At 40.7% G+C, this 17021-nt stretch overlaps 1 protein-coding gene across 1 annotated transcript in view; it reads left to right on the top strand.

Moving 5' to 3' along the window:
- Window positions 1–17021, top strand: part of USP49 (ubiquitin specific peptidase 49) — a 104153-nt gene that overhangs the window by 46850 nt on the left and 40282 nt on the right. The gene's annotated exons all lie outside the window — the stretch shown is intronic.

The following is a 17021-nucleotide window of genomic DNA, read 5'->3' as shown; positions in this document are numbered from 1 at the left end:
TTTGATCCTGTGGCTGTTTATGAGTGGATTGTTTAATTTTCACATATATGTGGATTTTCCAGTTTTCCTTGTGCCATTGATTTCTAGTTTCATTTCATTGTCATTAGAAAAGATACTTTGTGGCTAGGTGCAGTGGCTCACGCCTGTAATCCCAGCACTTTGGGAGGTTGAGGCAGGCGAATCATGAGGTCAGGAGATCGAGACCATCTTGGCCCTGGGAGGCAGAGGTTGCAATGAGCTGAGATCACGCCACTGCACTCCAGCCTGGCAACAGAGCAAGACTCAGTCTTTAAAAAAAAAAAGAAAAAGAAAGAAAAGATCCTTTGTGTGATTTTAGTCTTCTTGAATTTGTTAAGATTTGTTTTGTGGCCTAACATTGGTCTGTCATAGAGAATTTTCCATGTGCACTTGAGAAGAATGTATATTCTACTGTTGTTGGGTAGAGTTCTCTATGTATGTCTATTAGGTCCAGTTGGTGTATAATGTTGTTCAGGTCCTCTCTTTCCATGTTGACCTTCTGTCTGGTTGTTCTGTCCATTATTTAAAGTGGAGTTTTGAAATTCTCTAGTATAACTGTGTTGCTCTTTTACCTTTCAATTCTGTCTAAGTTTTTATTTCATATATTTAGGAGCTCTGGTGTTTGGTGCATAGATATTTATTATTGTTATATCTTCCTAGTTTACCCTTTTATCATTATATAATGTCGCTTTTTATCTTTTGTGAGAGTTTTTTACTTAAAATCGATTTTGTCTGACATTAATATAGCCATTCCTGCTCTCTTCTGGTTACCATTTGCATGGAGTATCTTTTTCCAAACTTTTCCTTTCAATCTGTGTGTCCTTAGATCTAAAGTGAGTCTCTTGTAGACAGCATATAGTTGGATCCTTTTTAAACTCCAGTCAATATATGACTTTACATTTAAAGTTAATTACTGGCCCAGCATGGTGGCTCATGCCTGTAATTCCAACACTTTGGGAGGCCAAAACAAGAAGATCGCTTGAGGCCAGGAGTTAGAGACGAGCCTCGGCAACATAGAGAAGACCCCATTTCTACAGAAAAAATGTATTTTTTTAATTAGCCAGATGTTGTGGCATGCACCTGTAGTCCCAGCTACCCAGGAGGCTGAGGCAGGATTGCTTGAGCCCAGGAGGTCAAGGCTGCACTGAACCATGATAGTGCCACTGCACTGTAACCTGGGCAACAGCATGCGAGCCTATCTTAAACAAAACATAAACTACCAATAGGGAGGGAAGGACTTACTATTGCCATTTTGTTAATTGTTTTTGGTATATTTTGTAGCTTTTTTGTCCTTTTATTTTTTACTGCCTTTTTTGTGTTTTGTTGATTTTTTTGTAGCAATATATGTTGATTCTCTTCTCATTTCCTATTATATATATTCTATAGATACTTTGTGTTTACTGTTGTAATTACATAAACCATTTTTAAAGTTACAGCATTCTGTTTTAAATTGTTAAAAACTTCATTCACATACAGAAAACTACTTCTTTCAAGTTTCTGCTGAGAAATCTGGTGATTATCTTTGGAAACTCCCTTGTATGTGATGAATCGCTTTTCTTTTGCTGCTTTGAATATGTTCTCTGCCTTTGACTTTAGATAATTTAATTATAATGTATCTTTGTGATCCTCTCTGGATTTATCCTTGTTGAAGTCCTTTGAGGTTCTTTAGTGTGCATATCCATTTATCTTCTTAGATTTGGGAAGCTTGCAGCTGTTACTTCTTCAAATAAGCTCTCTGCCACTTTGTCTCTCCCTCTTCTCCTTCTGAGTTTTCATAATGTGCATTTCAGAATGGGTTGTCCTGATAGTGCCCTATAAGTTCTTTATGTACTCTTTGCCAATCTGTTTCCTTTTTGCTCCTGTGACTCTACCTTTTTTTTTTTTTTTTTTTTTTTTGACAGAGTCTTGCTCTGTCACCAGGCTGGAGTACATGCAGTGCAGTAGCGCGATCTTGGCTCACTGCAACCTCTGCCTCCTGGGTTCAAGTGATCCTCCTGCCTCAGCCTCCTGAGTAGCTGGGACTACAGATGCTCACCACCATGCCCAGCTAATTTTTGTATTTTTAGTAGAAACGGGGTTTCACCATGTTGGCCAGGATGGTCTCAGTCTCTTGACCTTGTGATCCACCTGCCTCGGCCTCCTAAAGTGCTGGATTACAGATGTGAGCCACCACACCTGGCTGACTCTACTTTCTTTTGCCTGATTAAACCTGCTGTTGAACCTCTCTAATGAATTTTTCCGTTCAGTTATTGAATTTTTTAAGGTCCCAAATTTCTGTTTGGATCTTTTTCATTGTTTCTCTTTTTATTCATGCATTGTTTCCTTCATTTCATTTAGTTTTGTATCTGTGTTCTAGCTCATTGAGCATCTATAACAGTTATTTTAAATTCTTTGTCATGCAGCTCACAGATCTGCATTTCTTTTTTTTTTTTTTTTTTTTTTTGAGACGGAGTCTCGCGCTGTGTCACCCAGGCTGGAGTGCAGTGGCGCGATCTCGGCTCACTGCAAGCTCCGCCTCCCAGGTTCACGCCATTCTCCTGCCTCAGCCTCCGAGTAGCTGGGACTACAGGCACCCGCCACCACGCCCGGCTAGTTTTTTGTATTTTTAGTAGAGACGGGGTTTCACCATGTTAGCCAGGATGGTCTCGATCTCCTGACCTCGTGATCCGCCCGTCTCGGCCTCCCAAAGTGCTGGGATTACAGGCTTGAGCCACCGCGCCCGGCCTACAGATCTGCATTTCTTTAGGGCCTGTTTCTGGAGTTATATTTTATTGCTTTAATTCAGCCATATTGCCCTGTTTATTTGTATGCCTTATAATCTCTTGCTGGGCTTTAAGAACCTAAACCAACCATCTCTCCAGTCTTTGTATAGTGACTTTGCAGAGGAAGACCTTTACCAATTATCCTGGCTGTTGGTTCTAGGATCGCTCAACCTTTTTCTGACCTCTTGCTCCCCCTGATGTCTGCCTATGGAACTTCAGTGCTAACATCCTGCTCTCCTCTGTTTTCAGTGTCTTCTGTACTCTGGAACCTGTCCATGAGTGCTCACCACTCATATCTCACATGACATGATTCTGAGTCATGTGAGATAGAAACCAGTCTCTCAGGAATCCCCAGACAAGCCAGAATGTTGGACACATAGTCAACTCTTTTGTTTCCAGAAGGAGTAGACCCAGTATAGGGGGGTTTCCTCCAACTTTCTCTGCACTATGCCACATAAGAAAAAGGACATGAAAGGACATGCCAAACACTGTGAAATTTCCTATCCCTTTTGCTGTAATCTCCTTTTGGTTTTACAGTGGCCTGGTGCTGTAGCTTCTCAGCTTTTCTTCAGAGCTCTCACACAAAGGTATTCTGGTCCATATATTGTTGTTAACACACTAAACACACTCTTGCTCTCTTGACTTTGCTCATATTGTTCCTATCTAGGAAGAGTCTCCACACTGCCTCTCACTCATTCATTTGTTCAGTAAATAATCTGAATATTTATTTGGCATACTGTTGGCTCTGGAAATATAGTGAAAAATGCACAGTACCTGACTTCTCTGTGTCTTTGTTGGGGAAGGATCTGTTGCTTCCTAATCTACCATCTTGTTGATACTACTTCTCTAATGATTTTTATTTTATTTTTATTTTTATGATTTTTCCAGACAGAGTCTCACTCTGTCACCCAGGCTGGAGTGCAGTGGCATGATCTTGGCTCACTGCAACCTCCACCTCCCAGGTTCAAGTGCTTCTCCTGCCTCAACCTCCCAAGTAGCTGGGATTACAGGTGCGCACCACCATGCCTGGCTAGTTTTTATATTTTTAGTAAAGATGGGGTTTCACCATGTTGGCCAAGCTGCTCTCGAACTCCTGACCTCAAGCGATACACCTGCCTTGGCCTCCCAAATTGCTGAGATTACAGGTGTGAGCCACCATGCCTGGCCATGATTTTTATTTTTAAAGCATTTTATTTAGCATTGGAGATATGAGGAAATGGTAGCTGCCCTGAAATAACTTCCTTTTTGGCTGGGAAGACAGGATTTATAAATTAAAACTATCAATATTTGGTAGACTATAGTAAGTGAGGGGTTTGTGCCATAATCCCAAAAGAAACAATCCTGCATGTTAAAATCTCGAAAGATCAAAATCCCCTAAAGTGTAAAATCCCCAAAATTGTAATCTTGAAAGATGAAAATCCTGAAAATGTAGTTCTGGGAAAAAAATTATTTTAAATTATTTAAAAGACATTTACTTACTTTTTGTTTATTTTTAGAGACAGGGTCTCACTATGTTGCCAAGGCTGGAATGCAGTGGCTATTCACAGGTGTGATCATAATGCACTACAGCCTCGAACTCCTGGGCTCAAATGAGCCTCCTGACTCTGCCTCCCAAGTAACTGGGACTACAGGCACACACCACCATGTCCAGCTTATTTACCTTTTTTTTTTTTTTTTTTTTTTTTGAGATGGAGTTTTGCTCTTGTTGCCCAGGCTGGAGTTCAATGGCGCGATCTCGGCTCACTACAACCTCCGCCTCCTGGGTTCAAGCGATTCTCCTGCCTCAGCCTCCCGAGTAGCTGGGATTACAGGCATGCGCCACCACCCCTGGCTAAGTATATATTTTTAGTAGAGACAGTGTTTCTCCATGTTGGTCAGGCTGATCTCGACCTGCAACCTTAGGTGATCTGCCTGCCTTGGCCTCCCAGAGTCCTGGGAGTACATGCGTGAGCCACCGTGCCTGGCCTATTTACATTTTTAAAGGGAATTTATTTGAGAAACATATAAAAACATAACAGAAAGGCTGAGCGCAGTGACTCACACCTCTAATCCCAGCACTTTGGGAGGCTGAGGCAGGTGGATCACTTGAGGTCAGGAGTTCAAGACCAGTCTGACCAACATGGTGAAACCCCATCTCTACTAAAAAATACAAAAATTAGCTGGGCTTGGTGGCATGTGCCTGTAATCCCAGCTACTCAGGAGGCTGAGGCAGGAGAATCGCTTAAAACTGGGAGGCGGAGGTTGTGGTGAGCCAAGTTGTGCCATTGCACTCCAGCTTGGGTGACAGAGCGCGACTCCATCTCAAAAAACAAAACAAAACAAAACAAAAAACAAAAAAAACCCCAGAAATCTTCATAAGTTACTTTATACAATAAAATAGGTAATAATATATTTTTACAAACATAAACTCACTCAAGTATATTAATAGTAGTTATACAGATATAGCAGTTATGAGCAGATGAACCATATTCATAAAGAAATAAGTCAAAAAATGAAATGTATAAATATATATCACTGTAGTTGGTAATTGTGTGTACCCAGCTTTATAACTGTGGTCTTCTGGAATACCATGATGGATAACGTAAGTCTTTTGATGAAATTGATCAAAACCATCATTGGCCGGGCACAGTGGCTCACACCTGTAATCCCAGCATTTTGGGAGGCTAGGACAGGTGGATCATGAGGTTAGAAGTTTGAGACCAGCCTGGCCAACAGAATGAAACCCCATCTCTACTAAAAATACAAAAAATTAGCTGAGCATGGTGGTGGGTGCCCGTAATCCCAGCTACTTGGGAGACTGAAGAGAATCGCTTGAACCTGGGAGGCAGAGGTTGCAGTGAGCAGAGATGGTGCCCCTCACTCCAGCCTGGGCGACAGTATGAGACTCCGTCTCAAGAAAAAAACAAAAGAAACAAACAAAAAAAAAACCCTGCAACATATGCAGTTGCCTAAAGAGAAAAACAAATTTTTAAACAATCATTTAGAAAATTGTTTGTTTGTTTGTTTGTTTGTTTATTTATTTTGAGACAGAGTCTCACTATTTATTTATTTATTTATTTATTTTGAGACAGAGTCTCACTCTGTCGCCCAGGCTGGAGTGCAGTGGCACAATCTCGGCTCACCGCAACCTCCGCCTCCCAAGTTCAAGCGATTCTTGTGCTTCAGCCTCCTAAGAAGCTGGGACTACAGGCGCACACCACCATGCCTGGCTGATTGTATTTGTTTATTTATTTTTTGAGATGGATTTTCGCTCTTGTTGCCCAGGCTGGAGGGCAATGGTGCAACTTTGGCTCACTGCCACCTCCGCCTCCCAGGTTCAAGCGATTCTCCTGCCTCAGCCTCCCAAATAACTGGGATTACAGGCACCCGCCACCAGGCATGGCTAATTTTTGTGTTTTTAGTAGAGACCAGGTTTCACTATGTTTGTCAGGCTGATCTTGTACTCCTGACCTCAGGTGATCCGCCCGCCTCGGCTTCCCAAAGTGCTGGGATTACAGGCATAAGCTACCACACCCGGCCGATTTTTTGTATTTTTATTAGAGACAGGGTTTTGTCATGTTGCCCAGGCTTGTCTTGAACTCCTGAGCTCAGGTACTCCGCCTGCCTTGGCCTCCCAGACTGCTAGGATTGCAGGTGTGAGCCACAGCACTCAGCCTATTTCTTTTAAAGATATTGTTTTGCTTTGTTACCCAGATTGGACCTGAACTCCTGGGCTCAAACGAACCTCCCAGCTCAGCATCCCAAGCGGCTGAGACTACAGGCACATGCCATTGCACCCAGCTGAAAAATTCTATGTTCCACAAATGCAGATACACAGAAAAGACATCTCTTTATTTATTGAGGAAGTTTCGACCTTTTTTTTCTGACATGCACAATGCTTACACAGAAAGCCAACATGATAATGCACTTTTTTGGAGTCATATTTACAAAATACATAAAACAAATTGTAACTCCGTAAAAGTATATAATTTATACTTTTAGTACTGGAAATGATGCAAAGCTGAAATATATAGCACAGTGAATTGTAAAAAATAGTGCTAGCAAAGTTACTGACTAGTTCAAAAGTAATTATGTGCATGGTAGGATAAGAAGACATATACTTAGCCAGGCGTGGTGGCCCACACCTGTAGTCCCAGCTACTCGGGAGGCTGAGGCAGGAGAATCACTTGAACCCAGGAGGTGGAGGTTGCCGTGAGCCAAGATGGCTGGGTGCAGTGGCACATAACCTGTAGTTCTAGCTGGTTGAGACAGAGGCAGAAGGATCAGTTGAACCCAGGAGTTTGAGGCTGTAATACACTATGCTTATGTCTGTGAATAGCCACTGCACTGTGGCCTGGGCAACACAGCGAGATTCCATCATATATATATAACATATTCAAATATATAGTATTTATATATAATATATAGTATTCATACATATAGTATTTATGTGAATAAATAAATAAGCTGACTAAATAGTGGAATAAAAAACTTGAGGAAAAACCCAAAAACTGGAAATAAAATTTAACTTCTGAAAAATGTATTACAGGAATAAATTCTGGGCAGTTAGTTGCATAGAGGTTGTCCATAAGACCTGGCTGACTTTCGCAGTAATTTAACTATATTTTGAAGTCCTACCTCACAATGAATAGCTGTGATTGAAATGAAAAATAGGTTTTTTTTCTTTTAGGGCATGGCTCTCCTTATAGAATACATTCACATTTGACATTCACCAACATGATATACACAGACATGAGCATTTCCTATTAAATTTGCCCATCTTTTGTGCCATACTTCTATGTTGTTTTAGGTACACAGAAATCCATTCCATGTGAAATCATATACAGACCACAGATTTGGCACAAATAATACTGGTGATTGAACAGCAACACCATTGTGTATGTGTTTTGTTTTGTTTTGTTTTGTTTTGAGACAGTCTCACTCTGTCACCCAGGCTGGAGTGCAGTGGCGTGATTTCAGCTCACTGCAACCTCCACCTCCTGGGTTCAAGTGATTCTCCTGCCTCAGCCTCCCAAGTAGCTGGGACTACAGGTGTGAGCCACCACACACAGCTAAGTATGTGTTTTCTTATCCTACCATGCACATAATTATTTTTGAACCAGTCAGTAATTTTGCTAGTTCTTTTGGGCAAATGTGGCTTTAATTCATTAAAAGCTCCTGGAATTTTATCAGCTGGAAGGAATGCCAGTGTGGACGAGTGATGCATTTTTATTTTTATTTTCTTATTAGAGACACGGTCTTGCTCTGTCACCCAGGCTGGAGTGCAGTGGCACGATCTCAGCTCACTACAACCTCTGCCTCCCAGGTTCAAGTGGTTTTCCTGCCTCAGCCTCCTGTGAGTAGCTGGGATTACAGGTGGGCACCACCACACGTGGCTAATTTTTGTATTTTTGGTAGAGGCAGGGTTTTGCCATGTTGGCCAGGCTGGTCTTGAACTCCTGACCTCAGGTAATCCACCCTCCTTGACCTCCGGAAGTGCTGGAATTTCAGGCATAAGCCACTGCCCCTAGCCAAATGATGCATTTTTAAACGGAAGTGTTCGTTGTTATTGTGTTATGTGACTAATCTACTCATCTGAATTTTCTGCCAAATGCAAGTAAAAACAGGATGGGAATAGTTCCACCTAGTATGATACAAGTAACATGCTGCAGCTACCCTGCTTACGATAAAAAATGAACTTCCCCAGAATTCAGCTTTCAGGATTTCAACGTGCTGAATTTTAATCTTCCAGGATTGTGATTTTCAGGATTTTAGATGTTAGGGATTTTTAGACGTTAGAGATTTTGATCTTTCAGGATTATGGCATTTGAGATTGTGTTTTTAGGGATTATGATTAGCACTGGTATGTGAACAACCTATAAATGCAATAAGAGCTCGGAGTAGGACTTCATAAGTAGATGGGCCTTCAACCTAGAATCGAAGAAAGAATAAGCTTCTCTGAATGGTAAGCTTCTTGAAGGCAGGAACTGTGTCTTTTTTTTTAAACTATAATATTTCTAGGGCCCACAGAATGCCCAATAGATATCCAAATTGTTTACTGAACAAATGGATGAGCAGAAGGGAAGTACAAGAGACCCTTCCGGGTTGGGGGGTTAGTATGAACAAAGGTGAGAAGGCAAGAGTGTGGTTAGTTTGGGAGTCAGACAATGAGTAATTTAGTTTGTCTACATTGCAAGGAGCCTATGGGGCCTATGGGAAATACTCAGAAATAGTTGGAGAAGATGACAGGGGCCAGATAGTGAAAAACTTTTGGTTGGGTTTTTTTTTTTTTTTTTTGAAACAAGGTCTACAAGGTCTTGCTCTGTCACCCAGGCTGAAGCGCAGTGGCAAAATCATAGCTCACTCCAACCTCGACCTCCTTGGCTCAAACAGTCGTCCTGCATAGCTAGGACTACAGGTATGCACCACTCTGCCAAGCCAATATTTAATTTTTTTCCTGACTTCATAGTAGCAGAATTTTATTTAATTAAAAATGTTTTTTAAAAATTAGACATTACAGATTCAGAACCCACTATTTCAATTAACTGAAGAAAAATAGGAGGTTGGGCTAAGACTTTGACAAATTATATTGTAAATCCATCCACAGTGTTATAAAATGAAAAGAACAAAAATAACAATAGTTTACACATGTCTTTAAAAAAGCAAGTTTAGAAAAAGACCAGATTAAATCAAGCCTAACCCTGTAAATTATAAAAGAAAGAACCTTGAGATTCATCCAGCTGCTCACTTCCTCCTCTCTTTCCTGTTTCCGTGTAGTCAGCCACTACTGTTGGTTCTTCAAAACTCCTTTTATGTGCCAGCTTCTCTAAGAAAACTTTACTGACCCAAGGTCTCATAAGATACCATTACTGTGTTCTTCCAAAATCTCTATTATAGCACTTCTTATTTTTTTAATGTTAATAATCAATTCATTATACTGATATTTACATTATGGTATTTGCTGAGACAAACTGCAGAAGGTATTGCAGAGTTCTTTTTTATTTTATTTTATTTCAATAGTTTTTGGGGAACAGATGATTTTTGGTTACATGGATAAGTTCTTTAGTGGCAATTTCTGAGATTTTGGTGCACCCATCACCTGAGCAGTGTACACTGGTACCTACTGTGTATTCGTTTATCCCTTACCCCTCTCACCTTACCCTCCAAGTCCCCTAAATCCATTATATCATTCATATGCCTTTGCATCCTCATAGCTGAGCTCCCACTTATGAGAACACACGATGTTTGGTTTTCCATTCCTGAGTTACTTCACTTAGAGTAATGGTCTCCACCTCCATCCAGGTTGCTGCAAATGCCATTATTTCATTCCTTTTTATGACTAAGTAGTATTCCATGGTACATATATTCCACATTTTCTTTATCCACTCGTTGTTTGATAGGCATTTTTGTTTCATTTATCTTTTGTATTTTTTTTTGGTTTCAATTTATTTTGGGTCTGTTCTGATCTTTGTTACTCTTTTCTTCTGCTGTGTTTGGCTTTGGTTTGTTATTTCTCTAGTTCCTTGAGGTGTGACCTTAGACTGTCTATTTATGCTCTTTCAGACTTTTTGAGACAAGGCCTGGCCCTGTTGCCCAGACTGGAGTGCAGTGTCACAATCTTGGCTCATTGCAACCTCCGCCTCCTGGGCTCAAGCTGTCTTCCCACCTCAGCCTCCAAAGTAGCTGGGACTACAGGCATATGCCACCACACCGAACTAATTTTTGTATTTTTTGTAGAGACAAGGTTTGCCATGTTGCCCAGGCTGGTCTCAAACTCCTTAGCTCAAGTAATCCACCGGTCTCAGCCTTCCAAAGTGCTAGGAGTATAGGCATAAACCACTGCACCGGGCCTCTTTTGGACTTTTTGATGTAGACATTAAATGCTATGAACTTTTCTCTTAGCACCGCTTTTGCTATGTCCCAGGGGTTTAATCATTTGTGTCACTATTATCATTTAGTTCTAAGAATTTTTAAAATTTCCATCTTGATTTCATTGTTGACCCAAAGATTATTCAAGAACAGATTATTTAATGTCCATAGTTTTGAGGGTTCCTTTTGGAGTTAATTTCCAGTTTTATTCCACTGTGGTCTGAGAGGATACATGATATACTTTGATTTTCCTAAATTTATTTAGACTTGTTTTGTGACCTATCATATGGTCTATCTTGGAGAATGTTCCATGTGCTGATAAAAGAATATATATTCTGCAGTGGTTTAGATCCATTGTTGGGGAGCTAGTGTGGTCTTTTAAGGGTGTTATAGAACCTTGTTTTGTTTTATTAGCAGAATTACTTTTCTGATTCCTTCTCATCTGGGTAGACTATTTCAGTGGAAAAATCTGGAACTCAAAGCCTGCTGTTCAGATTTATTTATACCACAGAATGATCCCTTGATGTGGTGCTCTGCCCCCTTACCCTGGGAATAGGGCTTCCTGAGAGCTGGACTGCAGTGATTATTATTGCTCTTTTGGGTCTAGCTACCCAGTGGAGCTACCAGGCCCTGGGCTGGTGCTGGGGAATATCTGCAAAGAGTCCTGTGATATGATTCATCTTCAGGTCTCCTAGCCATGGATAACAGCACCTGCTCTGGTGGAGGTAACAAGGGAGTGAAGTACACTCTGTGAGAGTCCTTGGTTGCAGATATGTTTAGCGGGCTGGCTCTCTCAAATGCTGGTTATGCTAGCAGCGAAACTGTCATGTGGATAGACGCAGGACTTCTGGTTAGCCAAGATGTTGCAGGCAGTGGAATTATCCAGTTTGCCATTGATGGGCATTTAGGTTGGTTTTGTCTTTGCTATTGTGATTACTGCTGCAATGAACATATGCATGCATGTGTCTTTATGGTAGAGTGATTTATATTCCTTTAGGTACGTACCCAATAATGGGATTGCTGGGTTAAATAGTAGTTCTGTTTTAAGTTCTTTGAGAAATCACCAAAGTGCTTTCCACAGTGGCTGAACTAATTTACATTCCCACCAGTATTGTATAAGTGGTCCCTTTTCTCCACATCTTTGCCATCATCTGTGATGTTTTTGACTTTTAAATAATAGCTTTCTAACTGCTGTGAGATAGTATCTTATTGTGGTTATTTGCATTGCTCTAATGATTAGTGATGCTGAGCATTTTTTTCATATGCTTCTTAGCCGCAATATGTCTTCTTTTGAAAAATGTATGTTCGTGTCCTTTGCCTACTTTCTGATAGAGCTGTTTGTTTTTTTGCTTGTTAATTTAAGTTCCTTATAGCTTCTGGATATTAGACCTTTGTCAGATGCATAGCTTGCAAATATTTTCTCCCATTCTGTGGGTTGTCTATTTACTCTGCTGATAGGTTTTGTCATTGTTGTTGTTCTTTGCTATGCTCTTTAATTAGGTGCCATTTGTCAATTTTTGCTTTTGTTGCAATTGCTTTTGGTGTCTTTGTCATGAAATCTTTGCCAGGGCCAGTGTCCAGAATGGCATTTCCTAGGTTTTCTAGAGCTTTTATAGTTTTAGGTTTTACTTTTAAGTCTTTAACCCATGTTGAGTTGATTTTTGTAGATGGTGTAAGGAAGGAGTCCAGCTTCAATCTTCTGCATATGGCTAGCCAGTTATCCCAGCACCATTTATTGAATAGGGAGTCCTTTCCCCATTGCTTTTGTCAACTTTGTTGAGTATCGGATGGTTGTAGGTGTGCAGTTTTATTTCTGGGCTCTTTATTCTGTTCCATTGGACTGTGTGTCTGTTTTTATATCAGTACCATGCTTTTTTGGTGACTGTGGCCTTAAAGTATAGTTTGAAGTTGGGTAAAATTGATGCCTCCAGCTTTGTTCTTTTGCTTATGATTACCTTGGCTATTCAGGCTCTTTTTTGGTTCCATATGAATTTTAGAATAGTTTTTTTTCTAATTAGAAGAATGTCATTGGTAGTTTGATAGGGATAGCACTGAATCTGTAGATTGCTTTGGGCAGTATGGCCATTTTAACAATATTGATTCTTCTTATCCATGAGCATAAAATATTTTTCCATTTGTGTTATCTCTGATTTCTTTGAGCAGTGTTATAATTCTTGCTGTAGAGATCTTTCACCTCCCTGATTAGCTGTATTCCTAGGTATTTTGTTTCTGTGTGTGTGTGTGTGTGTGTACGTGTGTGTGTCTGTTGTGAATGAGATTATGCTCTTCATTTGGCACTCAGTTTGATACTCAGTATAGAAATGCTACTGATTTTTGTACATTGATTTTGCACCCCGAAATTTTGCTGAAGTTGTTTATAAGATCTAGGAACTTTTGGCCAGATATGATGGGGTTTTCTAGGTATAAAATTATTTCGTATTTTGTATTTTTATTTATCGATATATTTTTTCTTATGCTACCTTGTCCAAGATCTAGTTATAACGTTATATCATCTGCAAATATAGTTTGACTTCTTCTCTTCCTATTTGGATGCTTTTATTTCTTTTTCTTGCCTGATTGCTCTGGTTAGGAATTCCAGTGCTCTGCGGAGTAGGAGTAGTGAGAGTGAGCATTCTTGTCTTGTTCCAGTTCTCAGGTGGAATGCTTCTAACTTTTACCCATACCGTATGATGCTGGCTGTGGGTTTGTCATAGGTGGCTGTTAATTATTTTGAGATATGTTCTTTCAGTGCCTAGTTTGTTGAGGATTTTCAACATGAAGTGATGTTGAATTTTATCAAAAGTCTTTTCTGCATCTATTGAGATGATCATGTGTTTTTTATTTTTAGTTCTGTTTATGTAGTCAGGGTGTCCTATTTCAGAGCCTTTGGGTACTGCTTTGTGAAGAAAGACCTGGTGTTCTCTATGAGCCAGAAAAAACCCTGCTTTTTCAGCTCCCTTCCAGCTTACTCTACCTATGTCTGTTAACTGTTTTCTTACTCAATTTGTATTGTATTGTATTTATTTATTTTAGATACAGAGTGTCACTCTGTCACCCAGGCTGGAGTGCAATGGTGTAATCATAACTCACAACAGCCTGGAACTCCTGGGCTCAAGTGCTCCTCTCACCTCAGCCTCCTGAGTAGCTAGGACTACAGGTACACATTACCATGCCCAGCTAATTTTTTTATTTTTTATTTTTGTAAAGATGGTCTCACCATCTTCCTCAGACTGATCTTGAACTTCTGGGCTCAAGCAGTCCTCTCACCTTGACCTCCCAAAGTGCTAGGATTACAGGCATGAGCTACTATGCCCAGCCAATTTATATCCTTTCATAAACTTTTACTTTACCTACCTTTTGTTAGCTTGGATTTTCCGTTTTTTTTTTTTTGGTTTTTGGTTTTTGGTTTTTTTTGTGAGATGGAGTCTCGCTCTGTCCCCCGGCTGAAGTGCAGTGACGCGATCTCGGCTCACTGCAAGCTCCGCCTCCCGGGTTGACGCCATTCTCCTGGCTCAGCCTCCCCAGTAGCTGGGACTACAGTCGCCCGCCACCACGCCCGGCTAATTTTTTGTATTTTTTTTTTTAGTAGAGACGGGGTTTCACCGTGTTAGCCGGGATGGTCTCGATTTCCTGATCTCGTGATCCGCCCGCCTCGGCCTCCCAAAGTGCTGGGATTACAGGCGTGAGCCACCGCGCCCGGCCTGTTTTGTTTTGTTTTTTAAGATGGAGTCTCGCTCTGTCACCAGGCTGGAGTGCAGTGGCGCAATCTCAGCTCACTGCAGCCTCCGCCTCCCAGGTTCAAGTGATTTTCCTGCCTCAGCCTCCCGAGTAGCTGGGACTACAGGCGCCCACCAACATGCCCAGCTAATTTTTTGTATTTTTTTAGCAGAGACGTGGTTTCACCATGTTGGCCAGGATGGTCTCGATCTCTTTACCTCGTGATCTACCCGCCTCGGTCTCCCAAAGTGCTGGGATTACAGGCATAAGCCACCGCGCCCGGCCAGATTTTCCAGTTCTTAAAATAACAGTTGTGTTTACTTCCCAGTTCCTTCCATTTTCCATACTTGACTAACCTAGCAAATCTAAATTACAATTAAATCGGCTTTCATGACTGCATTTCGGAATCTTGTAATGGAAATGTTAATGGCATCAGCATTCGTTTAAGTTGGCTAAAGCCTCCTTTGCATGCTAAATGTGTGTTTGTCATCCTTCCATCTCATCCACCCATCCAAAAGTCATTATTAAATCTTTCCCCCTCTGGGATGTACCAGGCAAATGTAAGACACAGCACCCGGTGGTAAGGAAACTGTATTCTCTAACCTAATGATTGCCCCTTTGATGGTGGGTAGAGACCCAGATTGAAGACTAGTGGTGGTTTGGGCTTAGAATGATTCATCTCCTTAAGAATCATCAGCCTTGGCCGGGCGCGGTGGCTCAAGCCTGTAATCCCAGCACTTTGGGAGGCCGAGACGGGCGGATCACGAGGTCAGGAGATCGAGACCATCGTGGCTAACACGGTGAAACCCCGTCTCTACTAAAAAAATACAAAAAACTAGCCGGGCAAGGTGGCGGGCGCCTGTAGTCCCAGCTACTCGGGAGGCTGAGGCAGGAGAATGGCGTAAACCCGGGAGGCAGAGCTTGCAGTGAGCTGAGATCTGGCCACTGCACTCCAGCCTGGGTGACAGAGTCAGACTCCGTCTCAAAAAAAAAAAAGAATCATCAGCCTTTCATCTTTCCTTATTACCATCTCTCCATTTCTACTCTTACATTATTTTTTTCTTTCCTATTTATTGAATACAATGATATATTGTAAAAGCTGAAGAGAGGCAGTATTGAGCTGGAACCTTGACCCAGCTATTTTCTATGTGAGTGTTCTTGAGAATACTTACCGTATTAGTCCATTCTCACATTGCTATAAAGAAATACCTGAGACTGGGTAATTTACAAAGAAAAGAGGTTTAATCACCTCATGATTCTGTAGGCTGCATAGGAAGCATAGTGGCATCTGTTTCTGGGGAGGCCTAAGGAAACTTACAATCATGGTGGAAGGTGAAGGGGAAGCAGGCACATCTTACATGGCTGGAGCAGGAGCAAGATAGAGAGTGTTGAGGTGCTACACACTTTTAAACAACCCGATCTCGTGAGAACACACTATCACAAGAACAGCATCAAGAGGATGGTGCTAAATCATTCATGAGAACTGCCCCCATGATCGAATCACCTCCCACCAGGCCCCACCTCCAATACTGGGGATTAAAATTCAACATGAGATTTGGTGGGGACACAGATCCAAACCATATCATTTACCCTCTCTGATATTCAAGATCCTCATATATAAAATTGGGATAATAGTATCTGGGCATTTTAGGACTAGAGAAGATGTGAAAAATACCTAATACTTGATGTTCTTTACTAACTGTTATTGCTGTTATTATTGTATAATCATTGTTTCCATTTTCTCAACAGCATGGGAGACTTTTTAGATAGTGCTCAGTGCTCGATGTTATGATAGAGTGAGGTAAAGTATGGGTATCATAGGAATGGAATTGGTAGTTATTAACTAGAGAATCATAGGTCAGACATCTCAAGGACCTCAGAGACCCAAGAATGCCCCATACTACAGAAGAACTCATGAGAACTTTAAATAGGACAAATTTCCTTTAGTTGCCTACTTCGATTTCTTCCTAGTGATGGGCGTGCATGTTTCAGTGTTCTTAGCTATTCAAATATGTGTATACTTTAAAGCTTTGTTTAAAGTTTTAAACAAAATGGACCCACTTAATATACTCAACATGTTTTCTAGTTTTGTGCTCACTTTACCAACATTGGCAGTGTTTTCCCAAAAGGGCAGAATTCAACAACAGCTTTGTAGGTAACACTGCCAAGACAGATTTGAAATCACATGCTGAATAGCGTGGACTAGGTTAACAACCAGGGTTTTCCAAATGCACTACCATCCCAAACCTCATCATTTGGCCCTTTCTAGGGTACAGAAATCTTGCTACTACTTCTTACATTTCAGAAATCTTACATATATGCTGTGATAATCTTGTCCATCTCTGCCTTATTTTAACCTAAATTTTTTACCCATACTAATAAGAACTACTGAGAGGTAGGTATAGGTATAGGTATTTTACATGGATTTACTTGCACTATTTGAATTTCAAATTAGAATCACTTTTTAAAAATCTTTCAAAAATTGTGGGAGTATGGAAGAAGTTATTGGAGTAGTGTTTCTTGTCAGTGCTTACTTTATTATTATAATTCTGAAATTATTTCTACTACGAGAACTAATGAGAAAACATTTAATGAGCAGCAAAAGAATAAAAAATATTTGATTATATTTATTCTAGTGGGTTTTTTCTAGCTTCTATTGAAGACTATATAAATCTG

This window comes from Theropithecus gelada, chromosome 4 (assembly GCF_003255815.1).
Source record: "Theropithecus gelada isolate Dixy chromosome 4, Tgel_1.0, whole genome shotgun sequence".
Lineage (NCBI taxonomy): Eukaryota > Metazoa > Chordata > Mammalia > Primates > Cercopithecidae > Theropithecus > Theropithecus gelada.
This window is presented reverse-complemented; position numbering and strand designations above follow the sequence as displayed.